The sequence below is a fragment of the Syngnathus floridae genome, chromosome 12 (assembly GCF_059516105.1).
Source record: "Syngnathus floridae isolate MCC-2025c chromosome 12, RoL_Sflo_1.0, whole genome shotgun sequence".
NCBI lineage: Eukaryota > Metazoa > Chordata > Actinopteri > Syngnathiformes > Syngnathidae > Syngnathus > Syngnathus floridae.
The window spans coordinates 14,204,162-14,216,590 of NC_142424.1; the positions used below are offsets into that span (position 1 = coordinate 14,204,162).

Sequence of the window (12,429 nt, forward strand, 5' to 3'; positions counted from 1 at the left end):
TAATAAGCAAGCGCAATGGGTGCCTCGCTGGATGGCGCGCATCAAACGTAGCGCAAACCTTCAAGCGTGCCGTCAATAAATTACCAGTTCATTGCGCTCTTCAGAAAGCAGGGCGTTTCGATCCTCCAGGTTCCTGATGACTGCGCTGAGCTCAGCGATTTTCAGATGAAACCGTCGCGTGTCCCGATCCTCCTCCAACACACACACACAAGCACTCGTTCAAAGTTCAAAACTGTTTTTGTGCTACCTTCCTCCAGCAACGAACTAAGTCATGCGTACTGCAAGTGTGTGATGAGGTGGCTTACGCAATGAAGAGGATTGCTAGTAGCGGCGTTGACCCCACTTCCAGGGTAGTTTAGGCCCGCCCTTTGGGAATCCCTCAGGGCAGCGATCTGCTGCTCGGCAGCCTGAGTCTGCAGCTGAAGGCGGTGGACGTGGCCGGCCCCAGGGCTTCATCCAAAACACTAACCGCTCTGTCTTTCAGCTTGATCTCATCCGTCTGGATGTACAAACGGGGAGCGCTCAGGCAGGCGGGCAAACTCATTTGCCAGAATTGTGACAAAAACAAAGAGAGCAACCGGCCAATTTTTTTTCTTGAATCGACTAGAACACCTTTGCTGTGACAAAAGCGAAGCGAGCAACCGGACATTTTCTTCTTGTGAAATAGAATAGAATAGAATGCCTTAGGTGTCATTGCACTGCAGGTATACAACGAAATTGGGAACATAGCCACGCACCGCGCATCTGATCAGTCCTACCAGTCGGCGGATCTCCCTCTCGCAGTCTCTCTTGGTTCGGCTCAGCTCCTCCCGATGCTGGTGATGAGCCGATCGGAGCTCGGCCGCTCGGGACTGCCAGGCCTGCTGGGCCGCTGCCAGGGCTTCTTCCGCGCTCCTGGTGGAGGCGACACCGCTCGGTCTCCCGACACCGCCGCGTCTCCTCCACCTCCGCCAGCAAAGCGCCCCCCCCTCCTCACCTGAGCAGACATTGCGCCACACCGGGCCATTGAGACCGCAACGGAGCGCCGCGACGCTTACTGGGGACAAGCTACACAATACGGTAGCGGCCGCATCGAAGCCCGACGTGGCGTGCGGATAGTCAGACACGGATAGAGCGGATCACCTTGTCCATGGAGCCGTCCCTCAGGCTGAGGACCAAGGCATTCAGTCGCTGGATCTCTCCATCTTGATTTTGATCACTCTCATCAGCTCCATTTCATGCTGCCGCAGTAATGTCTCCCTGGTAATGGCTAACTCTTTCTGCTTCTCCTCATGGAGTTTGCTTTTGAGTTCCGTCATGGCGGCGGTGGCACGGTGGTGCTCCGCCCGCAGGTCCTGACTTCTCTCTCTCTCCAGACAGCTGACCTGACATGACTTAGACTTAGACAAACTTTATTGTCATCTTGTCTGCACATGGTGCATACAAAACGAAATTCCGTTGCATACGTCTTACAACAAAGTAGTGATATTGCAGTTGAATAGAAGTAACATATCCTATGAAAATATATATATATACATATACTATATATATATATATATATTAAAAATAAGTATAAAGTGCAGCAGTGATAATTATGCAATAGTGCAAGTAGGCAAAACAGTATTCAAGAGTGTGCAGAGGAATGCTAAACCATGTATTAAACTTCTATTTAAAGGGTTTATACAAGTTCAGTAAAGTTGGTAGTGCGAGATAGTGCAAGATAGAGGTCCGTAGTGTCATACAGTTCTGTGAATGTGTGATGCAGAGTTCAGTTTAGAGCTCAACAGTTCTAGTGTTCAACAGTCTGATGACAGCAGGGAAAACGCTGTTGCAGAACCTGGTGGACCTGCAGCGGATGCTGCAAACCTCTTCCCAGAGGGCAGCAGGGAGAACAGTCCATGGTGGGGGTGTGATGGGTCATTGATGATGTTACGGGCACGGGACATGCAGCGCTGAGATGAAATGTCCTGAATGGAGGGAAGAGGAGCCCCTATGATCCTCTCTGCTGTCCTCACCACTCTCCTCACGTTCTTCCAATCGGAGGCGGTGCAGCCTCCACACCACACAGAGAGACAGCTTGTCAGAATGCTCTCTATGGTGCTCCTGTAGAACGTCCTCATGATGGGTGGGGGCAGGTGGGCTCTCCTCATCCTCCGCTGTAAGTACAAGCGCTTCTGTGCCCTCTTGACCAGTGCCGTAGTGTTCATAGTCCAGGTGAGGTCTTCTGTGATGTGGACCCCCAGGAATTTGGTGCTGCTGACCACCTCCACAGCTGAGCTGTTGATGATCAGTGGAGCGTGGTGAGGCTGTTTTCTCCTGAAGTCGACGATGATCTCCTTCATCTTCTCCTCATTCAGGATCAGGCTGTTTTCTCTGCACCAGCCCACCAGCTGCTCCACCTCCTCTCTGTAGTCCAGGTCGTTGTTGTCTCTGATGAGCCCCACCACCGTTGTGTCGTCTGCTGACTTCACGATGTGATTGGTGGTGAACCTGAGGACGCAGTCGTGTGTCATCAGGGTGAACAGCAGGGGGCTCAGGACGCAGCCCTGAGGGGAGCCTGTGCTGAGGGTGATGACATCAGAGGTGTTCTGTCCCACCCGGACTGACTGAGGTCTGTTGGTGAGGAAGTCTAGCAGCCAGTTGCGAAGGGGGGTGTTGAAGCCCAGGTGTTCCAATTTTCCTACCAGATGCTGTGGGATGATGGTGTTAAACGCTGAGCTGAAGTCCAGGAACAGCATCCGCACATGGGTGTTCTTCTCCTCCAGGTGAGCCAGGCTCAGGTGAAGAACGGAGGAGATGGCGTCCTGAGTGGAGCGGTTTTGCCGGTCGGCAAACTGGAACGGGTCAAATAATAGGGGGAGTCTGGAAACGATGTGACCTTTAAGCAGCCTTTCGAAGCACTTCATCATAACCGGAGTCAGTGCAACAGGCCGGTAATCATTAAATGAGGTGATTTGAGGTTTCTTCGGCACCGGAATGATGGAGGCAGTCTTAAAGCACGCCGGCACTTTGGCTTGGCCCAGCGAGGTGTTAAAAATGTCTGTGATGACCCCAGCCAGATGACTTGCACATTCCCTGAACACACGCCCAGGAATGTTGTCGGGGCCAGGGGCCTTACAGGGGTTGACTCTCCTCAGGGTCTTCAACACATCGGCGGAGTCAAGGCAGAGTACCTCCTCTTCCTGATGGGGGACAGTTTTAACTGCTGGAGTGCCGTTTAGTGCCTCGAACCTCCCAAAGAAGTTATTTAGACCATTTAGAAAGTCAGCATCAACTACACCCACCAGGGGGGGGAGGGTGAGTTGTAGTCTGTAATCGCCCGTATGCCTTGCCACATACTCCTGATGTTTTTGACGTTGTGGAAACGATCCTGAAATTTTCGACTGCGGTCTCGCTTCGCTATCCTGATGGCACGGTTCAAGTTGGCTCTCGCTGTCCTCAGTGTCTCCTTGTCGCCAGACTTGAAGGCAGAGTTCCGCGCTCGTAGCGTTTGACGTACCTCCTCAGTCATCCAGGGTCGTTGGTTGCCCCGGGTGATGATATTCTTAGTGGTGCTGACGTCCTCGGTGCATTTGTTGATGTAGGCTGACACAGTCATGGCACACGCATGTCTAATCTACATCGGGAAAACTGGGAGGGAGGGAGGCAGGCAGGGAGGCAGGCAGGGAGGCAGGCAGTGTCTGTCTGTTGAGGTTTTCACCTTGTTCTTCTCCTGCTGAAGTTCTAACTGGACGTCCATCAGTTTGGTTCTCAGCTCGTCATTGGTGGCCTGAAGGGCGTCTGTTCGCTCCGCCTTGGCCCGCCCTGCCGGAGCTCGTTTGGACATCTCTTACTCGAGTCTCGCCCGGTCGTCAGTCAGAGATCACATTTGTACCTGGAGAGCACAAACGCAGCGCTGTTTTCCACTGGCTTCGAACTCAACTTCAATCGGTACCGTAACTTACAACATCATAAACATAGAACTAGCTTGACTTATTCATTGAATAAATGCATTTGGTTCTTCAAAACTGCATCACGCAACATAGCGTGACCGAGACGGCCGTTATCCACCTGCGTGAAGTTATTTGGTGAAATGAATGAGATGTTTAAGACACCATCGTTCTGTCTCTATGTAGATGAAGGGAAATAATCGATTGCTGAAGGTCCAAAGGTGTTGTGATAAACAAATAAACATATTAGTAATTAGTGACATATTTGTGATAAACATATTAGGCAGGATAATCACATATGTTAACTTGACTGCCCACACTGTATTTATTTATGGTTATTTGTTAAATCGAGTACTGTTAGACATGAAATAGGAAGTGTTTAACATAAATGGAAGACGAAAGGGGTACTCACCATTGTAGCTCCTGCTGGTCAATGATACGAGCCTCTTCTTGCAGTGGAAAACATACAGCCAACAAACACCGTGGAACCTAAAGGAATGAAATTAAACATTAACATTTAGCCTCAACCAACATTCACAGATACAACGCAACGCAAACTACACAAACGTAAATCTTTTTAAACACAATGAGTTGTACTTACCGTGTACGCTCTAGACGGTCCACTTGCAAGCAGAAAATAAAGATATTTCTGTTGATAATCGTCGTGTTTGTATCCGGTGTCTCGCTCAAGGCCATTGCGCCCACAGATTTGAATTTTGGCGAGAGTTCAGCCTATTGACGTCATTTCCGCGGTGTAATACCCGCATATCTGAAACGGCAAAGTTAAGAGTAGAGTTAAATAAAGTTTTTAGTCAACGCAATAATTTACAACCGTTGACCAGTCGAAATAATCGTCGAAATTTGGCGTCTGTGGCTGGAAGCAGACGCCGAGTTCGACATTCCTCCCAAACGCCACACTCCCTCGCTTTTCAGGGCTAAAAAAAAACAGTTGTAATTACCTTGTACGCTCTAGACGGTCAAGTTGCAAGCTGAAAACAAAAATATTTGCCTTGTTAGTCATCGTGTTACTAACCGCTGTGTCTTGTTTGCCAGAATTGCCGCTTTCCTACTTCCTGTTGCAAGCCACGCCCACGGATTATAATTTTGCCGTGAGTTCCGCCTATTGACGTCATGTCCGCGTCACATGACTGCGACGTAATATTATCTAAAACTGTTTGTGCGGTATTGTGTTGTTCTGTGCGGTATTGTGTTATTCTGTGTGGCGTTGTGTTGTTCTGTGCGGCGTCGTGTTGTTCAGTGCGACGTCGTGTTGTTCAGTGCGGCATGGTGTTGTTCAGTAAGGCATGGTGTTGTTCAGTGCGGCATGGTGTTCAGTGCGGCATAATGTTGTTCAGTGCGGCATAATGTTGTTCAGTGCGGCATGGTGTTGTTCAGTGCGGCATGGTGTTGTTCAGTGCGGCATGGTGTTGTTCAGTGCGGCATAATGTTGTTCAGTGCGCCATAATGTCGTTCAGTGCGGCATGGTGTTGTTCAGTGCGGGATGGTGTTGTTCAGTGCAGGATGGTGTTGTTCAGTGCAGGATGGTGTTGTTCAGTGCGGCATGGTGTTGTTCAATGCGGCATGGTGTTGTTCAGTGCGGGATGGTGTTGTTCAGTGCAGGATGGTGTTGTTCAGTGCGGCATGGTGTTGTTCAGTGCGGCATGGTGTTGTTCAGTGCGGCATGGTGTTGTTCAGTGCGGCATGGTGTTGTTCAGTGCAGGATGGTGTTCAATGCGGGATCGTGTTGTTCAGTGCGGCATGGTGTTGTTCAGTGCGGCATGGTGTTGTTCAGTGCGGCATAATGTTGTTCAGTGCGGCATGGTGTTGTTCAGTGCGGCATGGTGTTGTTCAGTGCGGCATGGTGTTGTTCAGTGCGGCATGGTGTTGTCCAGTGCGCCATAATGTTGTCCAGTGCGCCATAATGTTGTTCAGTGCGGCATGGTGTTGTTTAGTGCGGGATGGTGTTGTTCAGTGCAGGATGGTGTTGTTCAGTGCGGCATGGCGTTGTTCAATGCGGCATGGTGTTGTTCAGTGCGGGATGGTGTTGTTCAGTGCGGCATGGTGTTGTTCAGTGCGGCATGGTGTTGTTCAGTGCGGCATGGTGTTGTTCAGTGCGGCATAATGTTGTTCAGTGCGCCATAATGTCGTTCAGTGCGGCATGGTGTTGTTCAGTGCGGCATGGTGCTGTTCAGTGCGGCATGGTGTTTTTCAGTGCAGCATGGTGTTGTTCAGTGCGGCATGGTGTTGTTCAGTGCGACATGGTGTTGTTCAGTGCGGCATGGTGTTGTTCAGTGCAGGATGGTGTTGTTCAGTGCAGGATGGTGTTGTTCAATGCGGGATGGTGTTGTTCAGTGCGGCATGGTGTTGTTCGATGCGGCATGGTGTTGTTCAGTGCGGAATGGTGTTGTTCAGTGCGGAATGGTGTTCAGTGCGGCATGGTGTTGTTCAGTGCAAAATGGTGTTGTTCAGTGCGGGATGGTGTTGTTCAATGCGGGATGGTGTTGTTCAGTGCGGGATGGTGTTGTTCAGTGCGGCATGGTGTTGTTCAATGCGGCATGGTGTTGTTCAATGCGGCATGGTGTTGTTCAGTGCAGGATGGTGTTGTTCAGTGCGGCATGGTGTTGTTCAATGCGGCATGGTGTTGTTCAATGCGGCATGGTGTTGTTCAGTGCGGCATGGTGTTGTTCAGTGCAGCGTAATGTAGTTCAGTGCGGCATGGTGTTGTTCAGTGCGGCATGGTGTTGTTCAGTGCGGCATGGTGTTGTTCAGTGCGGGATGGTGTTGCTCAGTGCGGCATGGTGTTGCTCAGTGCGGCATGGTGTTGTTCAGTGCGGGATGGTGTTGTTCATTGCGGCATGGTGTTGTTCAGTGCGGCATGGTGTTGTTCAGTGCGGGATGGTGTTGTTCAGTGCGGGATGGTGTTGTTCAGTGCGGCATGGTGTTGTTCAATGCGGGATCGTGTTGTTCAGTGCGGCATGGTGTTGTTCAGTGCGGCATGGTGTTGTTCAGTGCGGCATGGTGTTGTTCAGTGCGGCATAATGTTGTTCAGTGCGGCATAATGTTGTTCAGTGCGGCATAATGTTGTTCAGTGCGGAATGGTGTTGTTCAGTGCGGAATGGTGTTGTTCAGTGCGGCATGGTGTTGTTCAGTGCGGCATGGTGTTGTTCAGTGCGGCATGGTGTTGTTCAGTGCGGCATGGTGTTGTTCAGTGCGGCATGGTGTTCAATGCGGGATGGTGTTGTTCAGTGCGGCATGGTGTTGTTCAGTGCGGCATGGTGTTGTTCAGTGCGGCATGGTGTTGTTCAGTGCGGCATGGTGTTGTTCAGTGCGGCATGGTGTTGTTCATTTCGGCATAATGTTGTTCAGTGCGGCATAATGTTGTTTAGTGCGGCATGGTGTTGTTCAGTGCGGGATGGTGTTGTTCAGTGCGTTATAATGTTATTCAGTGCGGCATGGTGTTGTTCAGTGCGGCATGGTGTTGTTCAGTGCGGCATGGTGTTGTTCAGTGCGGCATAATGTTGTTCAGTGCGGCATAATGTTGTTCAGTGCGGCATGGTGTTGTTCAGTGCGGCATGGTGTTGTTCAGTGCGGGATGGTGTTGTTCAGTGCGGGATGGTGTTCAATGCGGAATGGTGTTGTTCAGTGCAGGATGGTGTTGTTCAGTGCGGCATGGTGTTGTTCAGTGCGGCATAATGTTGTTCAGTGCGGCATGGTGTTGTTCAGTGCGGCATGGTGTTGTTCAGTGCGGCATGGTGTTGTTCAGTGCGGCATAATGTTGTTCAGTGCGGCATGGTGTTGTTCAGTGCGGCATGGTGTTGTTCAGTGCGGCATAATGTTCAGTGCGGCATAATGTTGTTCAGTGCGGCATGGTGTTGTTCAGTGCGGGATGGTGTTGTTCAGTGCAGGATGGTGTTGTTCAGTGCGGCATGGTGTTCAGTGCGGGATGGTGTCTTTCAGTGCGGCATGGTGTCGTTCAGTGCGGCATGGTGTCTTTCAGTGCGGCATGGTGTCGTTCAGTGAGGCATGGTGTTGTTCAGTGCGGCATGGTGTTGTTTAGTGCGGCATGGTGTTGTTCAGTGCGGGATGGTGTTGTTCAGTGTGGCATGGTGTTCAGTGCGGCATGGTGTTGTTCAGTGCGGTATCGTGTTGTTCAGTGCGGAATCGTGTTTCTCAGTGCGGTATCGTGTTGTTCAGTGCAGTATCGTTGTGTTGTTCGTATTGTGTTGTGTTGTTCGTAATGTGTTGTGTTGTTCGTATTGTGTTGTGTTGTTCGTATTGTGTTGTGTTGTTCATATTGTGTTGTTCATATTGTGTTGAGTTGTTCGTATTGTGTTGTGTTGTTCGTATTGTGTTGCCTTTAACACTTAGCCTCTAACACTTAGCCTCTAACACTTAGCCTCTAGCATCTAGAAGGTAAATAAATAGGAAGGAAGGACTCACCGGTGACGTCTTCGCCCACGTCCAAGCGTTGTACTTTGTATTTTCATCCTTCTGACAGTGGAAAACATAGCCAACAAACACCGTGGAACCTAAACGAATGAAAGAAAACTATCATTTGGCCACAACCAACATTCACAGATACAACACAATGTGACGTGCGGGGTTGAGGTTAAAGGTTGAGTGAAGGGCCCTCGTTTTAAACTACTTTTTTGAAAAGGATTGGGAACAAGTAAGACGTATTTAATTTATTTAATGGGAAGTAGTAAGAGCTATTGAATTTAATCTATGTATTATATTCTATTGTATTGTATTCTGTTGTATTCTTTTGGATTGTATTCACACTAACCCCACTAAAACTTCAGCCCACAAAAACTCGCCTCTGGCGCCTAGCCTCTGGCACTTAGCCTCTAACACTTAGCCTTTAACACTTAGCCTTTAACACTTAGCCTTTAACACTTAGCCTTTAACACTTAGCCTAGAAGGTGAATAAATAGGGTTAAAGGTTGAGTGAAGGGACCTCGTTTTAAACTACTTTTTTGAAAAGGAGTGGGAACAAGTAAGACGTATTTAATTTATTTAATGGGAAGTAGTAAGACTTATTAAATTTATTTAATCTACTTTTCTTCCCAGGCAAAATTTGATGTGCTGCAATTCCAAATTTCCAAAGTGAATGAAGGAATGAAGTCCTTTAAATTATGATTTTGTATAAATACTAGGCATTAACACAAAATCGACGGCACAAAATGGGCAGACTTTACTTGTTTGAAAAAGACTGGTTACAAGACAGACTTTTTTAATTTATTTAATGGGAAGAAGACTTATTTAGTTTAATTGATCTATTTTTGTTCCCTGGCAAAATTCGATTTGCTGCAATTCCAAATTTCCAAAGTGAATGAAGGAAAGAAGTCTTTTAAATTATGATTTTGCTTAAATACTAGGCATAGACACAAAATCTACGGCACAAAATGGGCAGACTTTACTTGTTTGAAGAGGACTGGTTACAAGACAGACTTTTCTGATTTATTTAATGGGAAGAAGACTTATTTAGTTTATTTAATCTATTTTTGTTCCCTGGCAAAATTGGATTTGCTGAAATTGTATTTTGCCAAATCTTGCCTTGAGACCTGATAGGAAGTATTAAACGCTTAGTTAAATCAATACAAGTTGGTAATAAGAGCGAGTAATGTTGGTTGAACCGATGAATGAAGGTTGAAAGCAATTTAAATTATGACTTTGTATAAATACTAGATATTAACAGAACATCTACTGCGCGAAATGGGCAGAGTTTACTTGTTTGAGAAGGAGTGGCTTATTCAAAACTAAGATTTATTTAATCTGTTTGTTCCCAGGCAAAATTGGATGTGATGCAATTCCAAATTTCACCACATGATGGTGCCCAATTTTGACTTCATAGGACATATTAAACACTTAGCTTGTTATTATGTTCAAGGTAATCAGATTTGTTTATTATTCTAATGGCCTCTTCAAAACTATTCTGGATTACTACTTTGGATCTATTCTACATTACTTGGCAACAACATACTCTGTAACAGATTAGGCAGTATAATCATATCTGTTAACTTGAGAGTGCCCACACTCAATCTACTTATCGTGATGTGTTAAATCAATTACTGTTAGACATTATTTGTCTGATAATCTACCAAATCTTTGAATTGAAGAATTTGTGATTTAATTAATAGCTTGTTGTTATATTAAGGGTAATCACACTTGTATATAATTCTAATGGCCTTCTTTTGAAAACTATTCTGAATTACAACTTTGGATCTTATATTACTTTGCAACAATCTACTCCGTGACAGATTAGGCAGTATAATCACATATGTTAACTTCAGTGCCCACACTGTATTAATTTATGGTTATTTGTTAAATCAAGTACTGTTAGACATGAAATAGGAAGTGTTTAACATAAATGTTATGGCTACTCACCATTGTAGCTCGCTCCTGGTCAATGATACGAGCCTCTTCTTGCAGTGGAAAACTTGCAGCCAACAAACACCGTGGAACCTAAAGGAATGAAATTAAACATTAACATTTCGCCTCGACCAATTTTCACACGTACAACGCAACGCGGCTACACTTCTGCTATTACAAACGTAAATCTCCTTAAACACAATGAGTGTTACTTACCGTGTACGCTCTAGACGGTCCAGTTGCAAGCAGAAAATAAAGATATTTCTGTTGATAATCGTCGCTGCTCAGTGGCTCACGGCCATCGCGCCAACAGATTTGAATTTTGGCGGAGGTTCGGGCAATTACGTCATATCCGCGGCACATGACTGCGACGTAATACCCGCTTATCTGAAACGGCAGTTAAAAGTAGAGTTACATCAAGTTTTCTTGGAACCTAAACGAATGAAAGAAAACTATCATTTGGCCACAACCAACATTCACAGATACAACACAACGTGCGGGGTTGAGGTTAAAGATTGAGTGAAGGGCCCTCGTTTTAAACTACTGTTTTGAAAAGGAGTGGGAACAAGTAAGACGTATTTAATTTATTTAATGGGAAGTAGTAAGACTTATTAAATTTATTTAATCTACTTTTCTTCCCAGGCAAAATTTGATGTGCTGCAATTCCAAATTTCCACAGTGAATGAAGGAATGAAGTCCTTTAAATTATGATTTTGTATAAATACTAGGCATTAACACAAAATCGACGGCACAAAATGGGCAGACTTTACTTGTTTGAAAAGGACTGGTTACAAGACAGACTTTTTTAATTTATTTAATGGGAAGAAGACTTATTTAGTTTAATTGATCTATTTTTGTTCCCTGGCAAAATTCGATTTGCTGCAATTCCAAATTTCCAAAGTGAATGAAGGAAAGAAGTCGTTTAAATTATGATTTTGTTTAAATACTAGGCATAGACACAAAATCTACGGCACAAAATGGGCAGACTTTACTTGTTTGAAGAGGACTGGTTACAAGACAGACTTTTCTGATTTATTTAATGGGAAGAAGACTTATTTAGTTTATTTAATCTATTTTTGTTCCCTGGCAAAATTGGATTTGCTGAAACTGTATTTTGCCAAATCTTGCCTTGAGACCTGATAGGAAGTATTAAACGCTTAGTTAAATCAATACAAGTTGGTAATAAGAGCGAGTAATGTTGGTTGAACCGATGAATGAAGGTTGAAAGCAATTTAAATTATGACTTTGTATAAATACTAGATATTAACAGAACATCTACTGCGCGAAATGGGCAGAGTTTACTTGTTTGAGAAGGAGTGGCTTATTCAAAACTAAGATTTATTTAATCTGTTTGTTCCCAGGCAAAATTGGATGTGATGCAATTCCAAATTTCACCACATGATGGTGCCCAATTTTGACTTCATTGGACATATTAAACACTTAGCTTGTTATTATGTTCAAGGTAATCAGATTTGTTTATTATTCTAATGGCCTCTTCAAAACTATTCTGGATTACTACTTTGGATCTATTCTACATTACTTGGCAACAACATACTCTGTAACAGATTAGGCAGTATAATCATATCTGTTAACTTGAGAGTGCCCACACTCAATCTACTTATCGTGATGTGTTAAATCAATTACTGTTAGACATTATTTGTCTGATAATCTACCAAATCTTTGAATTGAAGAATTTGTGATTTAATTAATAGCTTGTTCAGGGTAATCAGACTTGTATATAATTCTAATGGCCTTCTTTTGAAAACTATTCTGAATTACAACTTTGGATCTTATATTACTTTGCAACAATCTACTCGGTGACAGATTAGGCAGTATAATCACATATGTTAACTTCAGTGCCCACACTGTATTTATTTATGGTTATTTGTTAAATCAAGTACTGTTAGACATGAAATAGGAAGTGTTAAACATAAATGTTATGGCTACTCACCATTGTAGCTCGCTCCTGGTCAATGATATGAGCCTCTTCTTGCAGTGGAAAACTTGCAGCCAACAAACACCGTGGAACCTAAAGGAATGAAATTAAACATTAACATTTCGCCTGGACCAACATTCACACGTACAACGCAACGCGGCTACACTTCTGCTATTACAAACGTAAATCTCCTTAAACACAACGAGTGTTACT

General features: G+C 45.3%; 1 long non-coding RNA gene across 1 annotated transcript; it reads right to left on the reverse strand.

Moving 5' to 3' along the window:
* Nucleotides 1-7,822: 7,822 nt before the first annotated feature.
* Nucleotides 7,823-10,662, reverse strand: LOC148390135 (uncharacterized). Its single transcript, XR_015861840.1, has 3 exons — nucleotides 10,497-10,662; nucleotides 10,296-10,373; nucleotides 7,823-8,437 (listed from the first exon to the last, which is right to left on the reverse strand). It is a non-coding gene; the product is annotated as an uncharacterized LOC148390135 (long non-coding RNA).
* Between the last annotated feature and the right edge of the window lie 1,767 nt (nucleotides 10,663-12,429).